The sequence below is a fragment of the Leguminivora glycinivorella genome, chromosome 11, assembly GCF_023078275.1.
Source record: "Leguminivora glycinivorella isolate SPB_JAAS2020 chromosome 11, LegGlyc_1.1, whole genome shotgun sequence".
NCBI lineage: Eukaryota > Metazoa > Arthropoda > Insecta > Lepidoptera > Tortricidae > Leguminivora > Leguminivora glycinivorella.
The window spans coordinates 19,595,328-19,605,171 of NC_062981.1; the positions used below are offsets into that span (position 1 = coordinate 19,595,328).

General features: G+C 33.4%; 1 non-coding gene across 1 annotated transcript; it reads left to right on the plus strand.

Annotated features, from left to right (window-relative positions):
- The first annotated feature begins 5,462 nt into the window (after positions 1–5,462).
- Trnan-auu lies at positions 5,463–5,535 on the plus strand. Its single transcript has one exon. It is a non-coding gene; the product is annotated as a tRNA-Asn (tRNA).
- The last annotated feature ends 4,309 nt before the right edge of the window (positions 5,536–9,844 follow it).

Genomic DNA, 9,844 nt, shown 5'->3' on the forward strand with positions numbered 1-9,844 from the left:
AACCGTCGTACGATACACATGCGATGTACTAACCTCTTGCGTTCTCTGTCGCGACTTCAAGTATGGAGTCGCGATAGTCGCAATAGAACGCAAGTTATGCTGAACTGCAACTGGTTTAGCCAACGTCACAATAGAGCTATTGCTTCGACAACGAAACGCTTTGTGTCTCCATACCACTGTTCCGACGCTACACACACTAATTCACACACATTGACACAGGGCTATAATAATTTAAATACTTAATAAACACCCGGAAAAACTTATTGATGAAGAATTAAGTTCGGAGTTTTTTATGTAGTAGTGTTATAATGGGAATATAAAAATTACTCACCGAGTACCACAAAACAGGAAAATCAAAACAGGAACAGGAAAACTAAAACTCGATGCACAATTTCGATACAATCACGATTTCTTCCACGTTTCACACGCGAAAAGCTTTTGCAACTTATACAGGGACTCGTGACGACGGCAACTGTCAATTTTGAGAACGTTCGCTTTCAAATGACGTTTTTATTTATTATTTATTTTCTTAGAACAAAAAGGATTGATGGAAAAGTGTTTATATTTTTGCACCGTCATGCATAACAGATATAACAGCCAATGAGAACGAACTTGAATTTGGACTTTATTTAGAGGGGAATCGGTAAACATTTGACCGTATTTATTTTACTACTTTCGACTTGTATTGATCGGGATATAGACATTATAGACCAAAATCATCGGGGAATCAAAAAGGTATAATGAAATAAAATTGAAAACCCGAGGGTTAACCCACCATTTTATAGGTACTTATGGAATTACTAACCCTGAGTTAAGTGGTTGGTGCAAGTGGGCCCTGTTACCACTTTTGTTACTTTAACTTGAACCTTGCTTGAACTAAATTTGATCCCTAACAGGGTACGTAGCCGAATGTCACAAACGCTCACGAAACGAAACGCTCGCAGATATCTATCTCTATCGCTCTTGCGTATTGGCGCGACAGAGCTAGACTACCTTTCGCGGCGTTTCGTTTTCGTTTCGCGTCGGAGAAATGCCATTCGGCTACGGCACCAGGATTTTTAATGGGTTTGTATTGTACAAATAGCGCTATTGTAACTTGCCTCATCTCATGTTTTATTTTACAGAATTTGGCCTAGGTATAGGGACAAAAAATTCTAAATGAAAAGAATTTGGCGTTATTTTAGGGCAGGGCCAACTTTTATATACCGCCATCTGGAAAACATCTCAACTGACCAACTCCATTCTTAAAATTTATAAAAACAACCAAAATCATTTCTTAAATATTGTAAAAACAACTTTCTACTTAACCTTCAATAAATTACACTTTAAACCCATAAATTTATAACCATAACCAACCCAAGTCAGCAATAATAACAATAGCTTTCTTTTAGTACAACACGTGTTTGGGACGCACCAGTGAACGCAATGAACTATTGTTCAGTTATTATTTCTCATTCTCTATGATTTTTGCACAATTTTCAACTCTATTAGTACGAATCGATTTTTTGTTAGAAATTGCGTAAAAAAGGATGGTTACTTTATTAAACAAAAAGGTTAATTAGCCATTAATTTATTAAAGCTTAATTTAACACTCAAATACAGTAAGTGTTCCAACGCTATCTATACACAATTACACAAGTACCTAAGCCTAAGCCGTGCCGCCTAAGTATAAAGTACTCGTAATGATTAATGGTTTTAAATAAACTTAAACTAAGTATGCCACAAGGGATGCTAAAGACAAGGTAATACATTTTTTTTGTGCAAGAATGTTAGGTACATACCTAAAGCTAGTATTAAGTAATTGATTTTTGCACCTTAACGTAGGTACCTATACATTTACAGTGTTATTAATTTATTACTTAAGCACAGAAAATCACGTTACAAAAATTGATTGTGTAATTACAAATTTATACATATACATATTTTGTTCTTTGACCCAAAACAATTAAGTCCGCTATTAATGGAAATAATATTATGAAGAAAGCTAAGATGGATAGTTGTTCTGAATCGTTTCCTGTTTTTTCATTTTTCTAATGAAATGCATGGTCGATAGCGTTATCAGCGCTGAGAGACATTTATAATGCCGAGCGTTTAGCATTCATAATAATATGCTGTATTTATTCGTGTGTGCGAGTTTTTCAATGAATAGATTTGGTAACTTACCAAACGTAACTTATAAATTGAAATTAGGTTGTTTTTACTTATTTTAAAAGGTTATGAATTAATCATGCCAAATATTGTTGCTTTAAATCAATTGTCAACGTCGAATATGGTAGGTACGAAGTCATTGTAATTTTGACGGCTGGTCTGGCCTAGCGCATAGTGGCCCTGTCTGCTAAGCCGCGGTCCTGGGTTCTAACCCCGGTAAGGGCATTTATTTGTGTGATGAATACATATATTTTCTTCCTGGGTCATGGATATTTTCTGTATATATAACTATAATTATATCCTCTGAATACCCACAACACAATCCTTCTTGAGCTTAACGTGGAACTCGGTCAATCATCTGTGTAAGAATGTCATATAATAATAGTTAAGGTCAGGTGGGGTAAGGGGGACTATGGGGGAAGGGAAACACTGATTCATAACTCTGAATTCATAGACTATAGCTGGGTCATTTGTTGGTCGGTAATGTACCACCTAGGATTTAGTTACAAAACAAAAACAAAAATAGCGCTAGGTCTAAGGAGTGTGCGTCCTTGACAAAAACAAAAAAACAGTTGTCGTGCTACAAGACCACGAGTTGGACGAGTATTATTTATGTAGTGATTTATGTAGCAAAAAGTAATGTCCGAAGACTTTTGATATTTGTAAATAAATATTACTTTATATGTTGAATGTTCATGTTATGTATTTGAATTTGAGAAAACTATACTATAAATATGAAAATTCAACGTGATTAATAACACAACCTACAAATGACATACCGGGGTAACGGGAATTACCATAGCCGGGTTAAGTGGAACATATGTTTCCTTTTCCCGATTTCAGAGGTCATGAACATTTTCAGAGACACATATATTATATAAGAACAGAAATTTTGTATTGATCCAAGCTTCAGTATTTTAAATACGAATAATTAGGTACTAATAATTAAAAATTGTTTTGAAATTTGCAATTCTAAAATTCGAATTTTCGAACAAAACTTGTAAAAAAAATCGTTAAAAATAATTATATTTTTTAGTTAACAACCCCTGTCTCATGCCCATATGTTCCCCTTACCCCGAATTTCAATTTACGTAAATATTTTCTATTTTAAACTATATGTCAAAGAACCAAAGTCTCCATTTTATTGATGAAGTTTTTTTTAATTTACATTTCCGGTATAATCCGCACTAGCGCCAATACTTTAAGATTTTAGAGAAGTGTTTCCCTTACCCCAAAACTCGGGAAAGGGAAACGGCAGGACCAGCCTAAACATCAGCCTTATCAATTTTCAGCTACATGCAATAAAGCTAGTTTAAAAACTCATTTAACCCTAGAAAGCAGACTTAAAGAAGCATACTTTGTGTCGGTCAAGATGAATATACGACATTAGATAAAGTGATTAGAGCTTAATATAAAATATAAAAAACCGGTCAAGTGCGAGTCGGACTCGCCCACCGAGGGTTCCGTACAAACTTTCAAACTCCCCAGTTAAAATAATCTCATGTTTTCACATAACTCTAACGACTTGACTAGAAGACAAAAGTATAGGTACTAATGAGCATTATTGTGTATAGCGCCATCTCTCGGTGAATGCGCTAACTAATTTGCGCTATGTTGCGCTAATATGTTGGTTTTTCAGGGATTATTCTTTATAATGTTAACCGATTTAAACCATTTTTACTTTATTGGAAAGAAGATGATTTACGTAACATCTCGTATTAATTTGAAGTACTATATACATCCGCAAAGGTGGGTAAATTAAAAGTAAAAATCTGAAAAGTTTTTTGTAAATTAAAAAAAAAAGTTTTCAAGATACAAACACGATTATATTTTTCCTGTAATATTTAGCATAAAAACAATGTTTCCTAAAATTTTCATAATTGTTCGTTGGTAAACTTCGGAGATAAGGGGGGGGGAACGGTATTTTTTTTACATTTTCCTTCAAAATTCTTTTTTTTTTCCACAACAAAAAAATTATAAAAAATAGTTTATTTACGTTCAATTTGAGCTCTTTCTAACGATACCCCACTTAACCTAGTAACTTGAAATTTACAGTTTGCCCCCCTTTCATTTTGGCCATTTTCTACAATTAAAATTAATAAATTTAAAAAAATTATACCTTCTATTTGTAGAGGTTCACAATGTTCACAAGTATTCCAAATTTCAAGTTGATAGCATTAGTAGTTCTCGAGATATTTAGGAATGTGACAGACGGACAGACAGACGGACAGAGTCGCACCATAAGGGTTCCTGTTGTACCTTTTTGGTACGGAACCCTAAAAATGAAGTATGTTTCCCTTACCCCACCTGACCTTACTTGTCCCTTAGTTTACTTGATCATGCTCAATTTACAATAACTGGTTTAAGTATTCACACTTCAAAACAACTAGAAAGGGTCTAAAAGCCATATCAGAACCATTTCATCCTGTCATCGTTATAAATTGTGCTCGTAATAAACACAATTGGTTGGCTGATGCCATTTAATTGACTCAATGAGGCCCCACACTATTCTCCGGTATAATATGCGCTACGAAACTTATAACTGGGGACCGATTTTATAATTTCGTGTGACTCTTTTCAATGGTACCTATAGGCTACTTGCCTCCTAGTCAAATCAGCTTCTTTTTAAGAACTGACAAAACGAATTTGAACGACTTGCTAATATGGAATTTATATAAAATCGAATTGAGTGACGTCACGGTCAACTTGGTTACTTTATATATTTCTACCTGACTTATTAAATAGAAATTGGATTTAAAAATAACTTCTGTTCATGTTTTTCTTATAATTATGTGATGCTTGATTTCGTGCATGGTATAAAATACTTTATTTTAACTACAGTCAAGTTCCCTATTTCTACTGTGATTAGTACTGTGTCTTTTGCATTTTCAAAACAGATGTTTTCGAGTTTGTGTTTTGTTTAGTTTGTGCTAAATTAGATCGATGAGTGTGTGTGTGTAAATACTAAACTGTTGATTTTGTATTGATATGACTCTAGTCTTTCTACCTATTACTCGTATTATTTGGATTTTTTGGCCGGTTTATATTTTATATGATAATGTAGGTATGTTTTAACTTCTGATTAGCAGAAACGTCTGCAATCGATGCCACTAGGCTTAGAATAAATTTAAAAGTGGAAAATGTCTGCCTTGGGTGAGACTTGAACTCACGGCCTCTGGATCAATATTCCAGCGCAGCTTCCAGTTCCAGCTTGGAACTCCGGTTGCCGTTTAAGAAGTTTAACACTCTTACGGTAGATGTCGCTACGGGTCCCATTGACCTTAGTAGTGGAAAATTTCGCTGGCTTGGTTGAAGTCTTGGTGGCTCAGTTGGCAGAGCGCTGGAATATTGATCCAGAGGCCGTGAGTTCAAGTCTCACCCAAGGCAGACATTTTCCACTTTTAAATTTAATGTAGGTATGCTTTTAAAGTATACGTAGGCAAATAATTTACAAGTTTAAAATAATGGTAGTAAGGGCACCAACGAAAATGGAGGGTTAACCGACCATTTTAAATATGGAATTTGACAGATGACAGCCCACTAACCCTGAGTTAAGTGGTTGGTGTAAGTGGGCCTAAGTAGTTATGGACATGTAAAAGATATTTTTGTAAATTAATTGTTATTTACAAGACATTTGACATTTACAACTGAAATATACATAGGTTTTTGTAAAACATGGCAATCGACTTTTGTACAGTGCAAACATTGTACATTTACATACATACATACAATCACGCCTGTATCCCATAAAGGGGTAGGCAGAACACATGAAACTACTAAAGCTTCAGTGCCACTTTTGGCAAATAACCCAAGTAACATTTTAGTGCTATAATTTTGGTTTTCGACGCCAAAAGCTACTATAGATGTCGTATAAAGGTTTTCGGCGTGACCGCTTGTCGTATAAAAGCCTCCAGTAACACCTTTTAGCTCTATAAGCTTATACCGCTAAAAGGTGTTATTAGGAAGTGATGTAAACGTTTATATCACCATTTTATAGAGCCGCTATAGGCCTGGTCTATAACAGGATCAAATATGACTACTATAGATCTATATTATTGTATAATAGTGTTAGGAATCACTGCTATGCAATCAATTTGCGCTATTAAGGTTCCCGACAAGCCGCTATAGTTGTTGCGTTATACAGCTAAAAGGTGTTATTAGGAAGTGATGTAAACGTTTATATCACCATTTTATAGAGCCGCTATAGGCCTGGTCTATAACAGGATTAAATATGACTACTATAGAACAATATTATTATATAATGGTGTTAGAAATCACTGTTATGCAATCAATTTGCGCTATTAAGGTTCCCGACAAGCCGCTTTAGTTGTTGCGTTATACAGCTAAAAGGTGTTATTAGGAAGTGATGTAAACGTTTATATCACCATTTTATAGAGCCGCTATAGGCCTGGTCTATAACAGGATCAAGTATGACTACTATATAACAATATTATTATATAATGGTGTTAGAAATCACTGTTATGCAATCAATTTGCGCTATTAAGGTTCCCGACAAGCCGCTATAGTTGTTGCGTTATACAGCTAAAAGGTGTTATTAGGAAGTGATGTAAACGTTTATATCACCATTTTATACAGCCGCTATAGGCCTGGTCTATAACAGGATCAAATAACCTACTAAAGAACAATATTATTGTATAATAGTGTTAGGAATCACTGTTATGCTATCAATTTGCGCTATTAAGGTTCCCAACAAGCCGCTTATAGTATTTTTAGTAGTCGTATTTTAACAGAAATTAAAACCTAACTATACCACTATTTTGGGATATAGTGGCTTTGGAAAACACTGCTACAGTATTTAACACTGTAGTAGTGATATGAATACCATTATAGAGCTATTTTGCTGTATAATGAAGTTTTCAGGATACGTTTATATAGCTTTGAAAAGCGTTAATAGTCGTTTTCTAATGCCTTTTATATCTCATCGCCGTATACGTCACAATTGGGCCATTTTTTTCAAAGTTGTCCACCCCGTTTTTGGCTTGTCCCATACTTTTGATATAATATTTAGCGTATTTAAAGAGTCTAAACTAATGAAGACTATTTTTTATTCGAACCCAAATTTAGTTGACAGTAATTTACAATATTCATTTAAATTTTTATTATAATTATGTATTTGTTAAAAATTATAATGTGATAAAAAATGGGCAATTTTTTGCTGTCCCACGTCAAATATCGTTTTTGTTATGGATTTTATTCTATAACTAATTGTACTAAATATTGATGACGGCATAATTTGAAAAGATTGAGTTATACGCTATTATGTTATAAAATATTTCATGTTAATAAATAAACGTACTATTTAAAATTAAGTATAATTTGCCGAGACGGAATCTGGTAATTGTGGAATTTTCCATTCCGAAACCGCAGAATGACTGTTAAAATTAAAAGAAAGTTCCTAACATTTGGTAGCATTTTATTCAGCTTGGCAAAATTAATTTAAAACTACTCAATACCGTCATCTTGCATTTGCCAGTTGCCGCCAAACACGCATCAAAGTAGCTCGTACTCAGGGGTAACATTTTCTCATTCCACCTCCCGAAACCAAATTTGCGGGTAAATACGTAATATGCAACCTTTTAACATCGATTCCTAAAACAAAGTACTAATATTGAAACCAAATAAGCCAATGAAAAACAAGATTTGTGATTATTTAATAAATAATTAAGTAAAATATCGCCGGAGGTAGCGTTCCGTTACTTCCGATCCGATACTAGATCGTTGGTTTCGTATAGGCGGAAAGAAAAACGTATCGGAATGGAAGTATAAAGCGGTATTCACGTGGTTTTAATGTGATGTTTTAGTTTCATTTGATTGCGGGAAATAAAAGAAAAACGTATGGGATTAAAACTAACTCATCTAAAATATGGTAATCAATCACGGATTACACACTCCGGTTGTTTTAGTCATTACTCGCGATATGCTTTGGAGGTCTTAGGTACCCACGTTCAAGTGTAGACGAGACCTTATCTTTCATCCGTTACCCATACAGTCAGATCCGTTACTGTCCCATGTTTCAAATAGTTTTATTTGCAAAAATTAAATACAATTTGTTATTAAACTACGTTTCCGTTATTTTATATTGAAATAGTAACGTTTAAACTATTGATTACAAGTGATGGCAATAAATAAACTTGTGAAACAGTATAGTAATCTTAAAAATTCTCCTCTATTTTGTACTGAAAGTAACGGAACGGATATATATATGGGTTTTAAAAAATAGTAGTCCGCATTTATGTGAAAATGAAAGTGTAATTTCTTCATTTGTTATTTAAGAATGAATAATAAAAATATTGTAAAATTCCCAAACCTTTTATATTTACATTATCTGCGATTAAATTTGGTTGCGGAACGGAACACTCGCTTCCCCTCAACTCAACAAAAATTATTTTTTTCATTAATTACTTAAAAGTCAAGTGAACCTTCTATATTTTATATAAATTTATTTATTAAAGAATCTATAAAAATAGCTTTTAATAAATTTCTATCGGTTTCATTTTCATATCAACTTTTTTCGGGGTGGACAACTTTGAATAAAATGGCCCAATTACTCTTTTATATCACAGAACTGTGGAATAATGGTTTCGGTATCTCTTTTAAAACACAATAGCGTTATAGCTGAGTTTACTATATGTTTTATAAAAAAAAACTGTTTAGAAGATCTTTCTATAGTAAAACATTGAAAACAAGTATTGTTTTCTATATAAAGAACTTATAAGTTAAACTGGATCATAGTTAAAGTCTCATGCAACCCTAATTGAATCCACAATGGCGGGCTTATGGCAGTGAATGCGTATGATAAGTGACATAGTCGAACTATAAAAGCGTATGTTTTACTTCTTGGATTCATAGTAGAAACTATGGTGCCAATAATTTTATTGTATTAAATTATATTTATTTATTTTATTCAAAACAGGTATAAATCGAGGGCGCACTTAAAATACTCCATTAAACTAATATTCTTTTAACGGTAAAATTTCCATCGCATACCTTTTTGCAGTAATGATGGAATTATACGAAATCCAAATTATTTTGATTGACACTAAACTTCACAAGTTCACACGCCACTTTTCATAAAGTTCCTCGTTTAGAACAGTTTTTGTTAAATATTACACACATAAAATTTTAGAAATTTCATTCATTCGCATTAAAAGGGACGGCAACTGCTATTACAGGACAAAAAACCTGTATAACGGAATCTCAAATGCTACTATAGCATAAATTGATACTATAATAGCGTTACTGTGTCCTCTATGTCAACAAATTAGCACAATAGTCATCATCACATCACCATTATAGACCTTAAACGTCACGGATGATACTGCTATAGCCCTATTATATCACTAAATGGCTGCATAATTGCGCCAAATCGGCTCTACAGTACCAATATAGACTATTTATAGGACTATTTAATGTGATTTAATTTGGTGCTCTCGACCACTATAGGACCAGAAATTGTTACTTGGGAAGGGGTTGAAAGAAAACGAAACTGTGATTGTACTTACATTTATTTTTAATAATTTTAATTCTATAGATTTCCTAATAGTCCTAGTCATTGTATAAATGTTTATTGATCCTTTAATTTTCATTAAAGATTACAAAATATCAATGAATCCTTTGTTTCTGAGGATTTCAACACAACAATGAGTTTCTTTTACTGCAACATGTGTTTGGGACG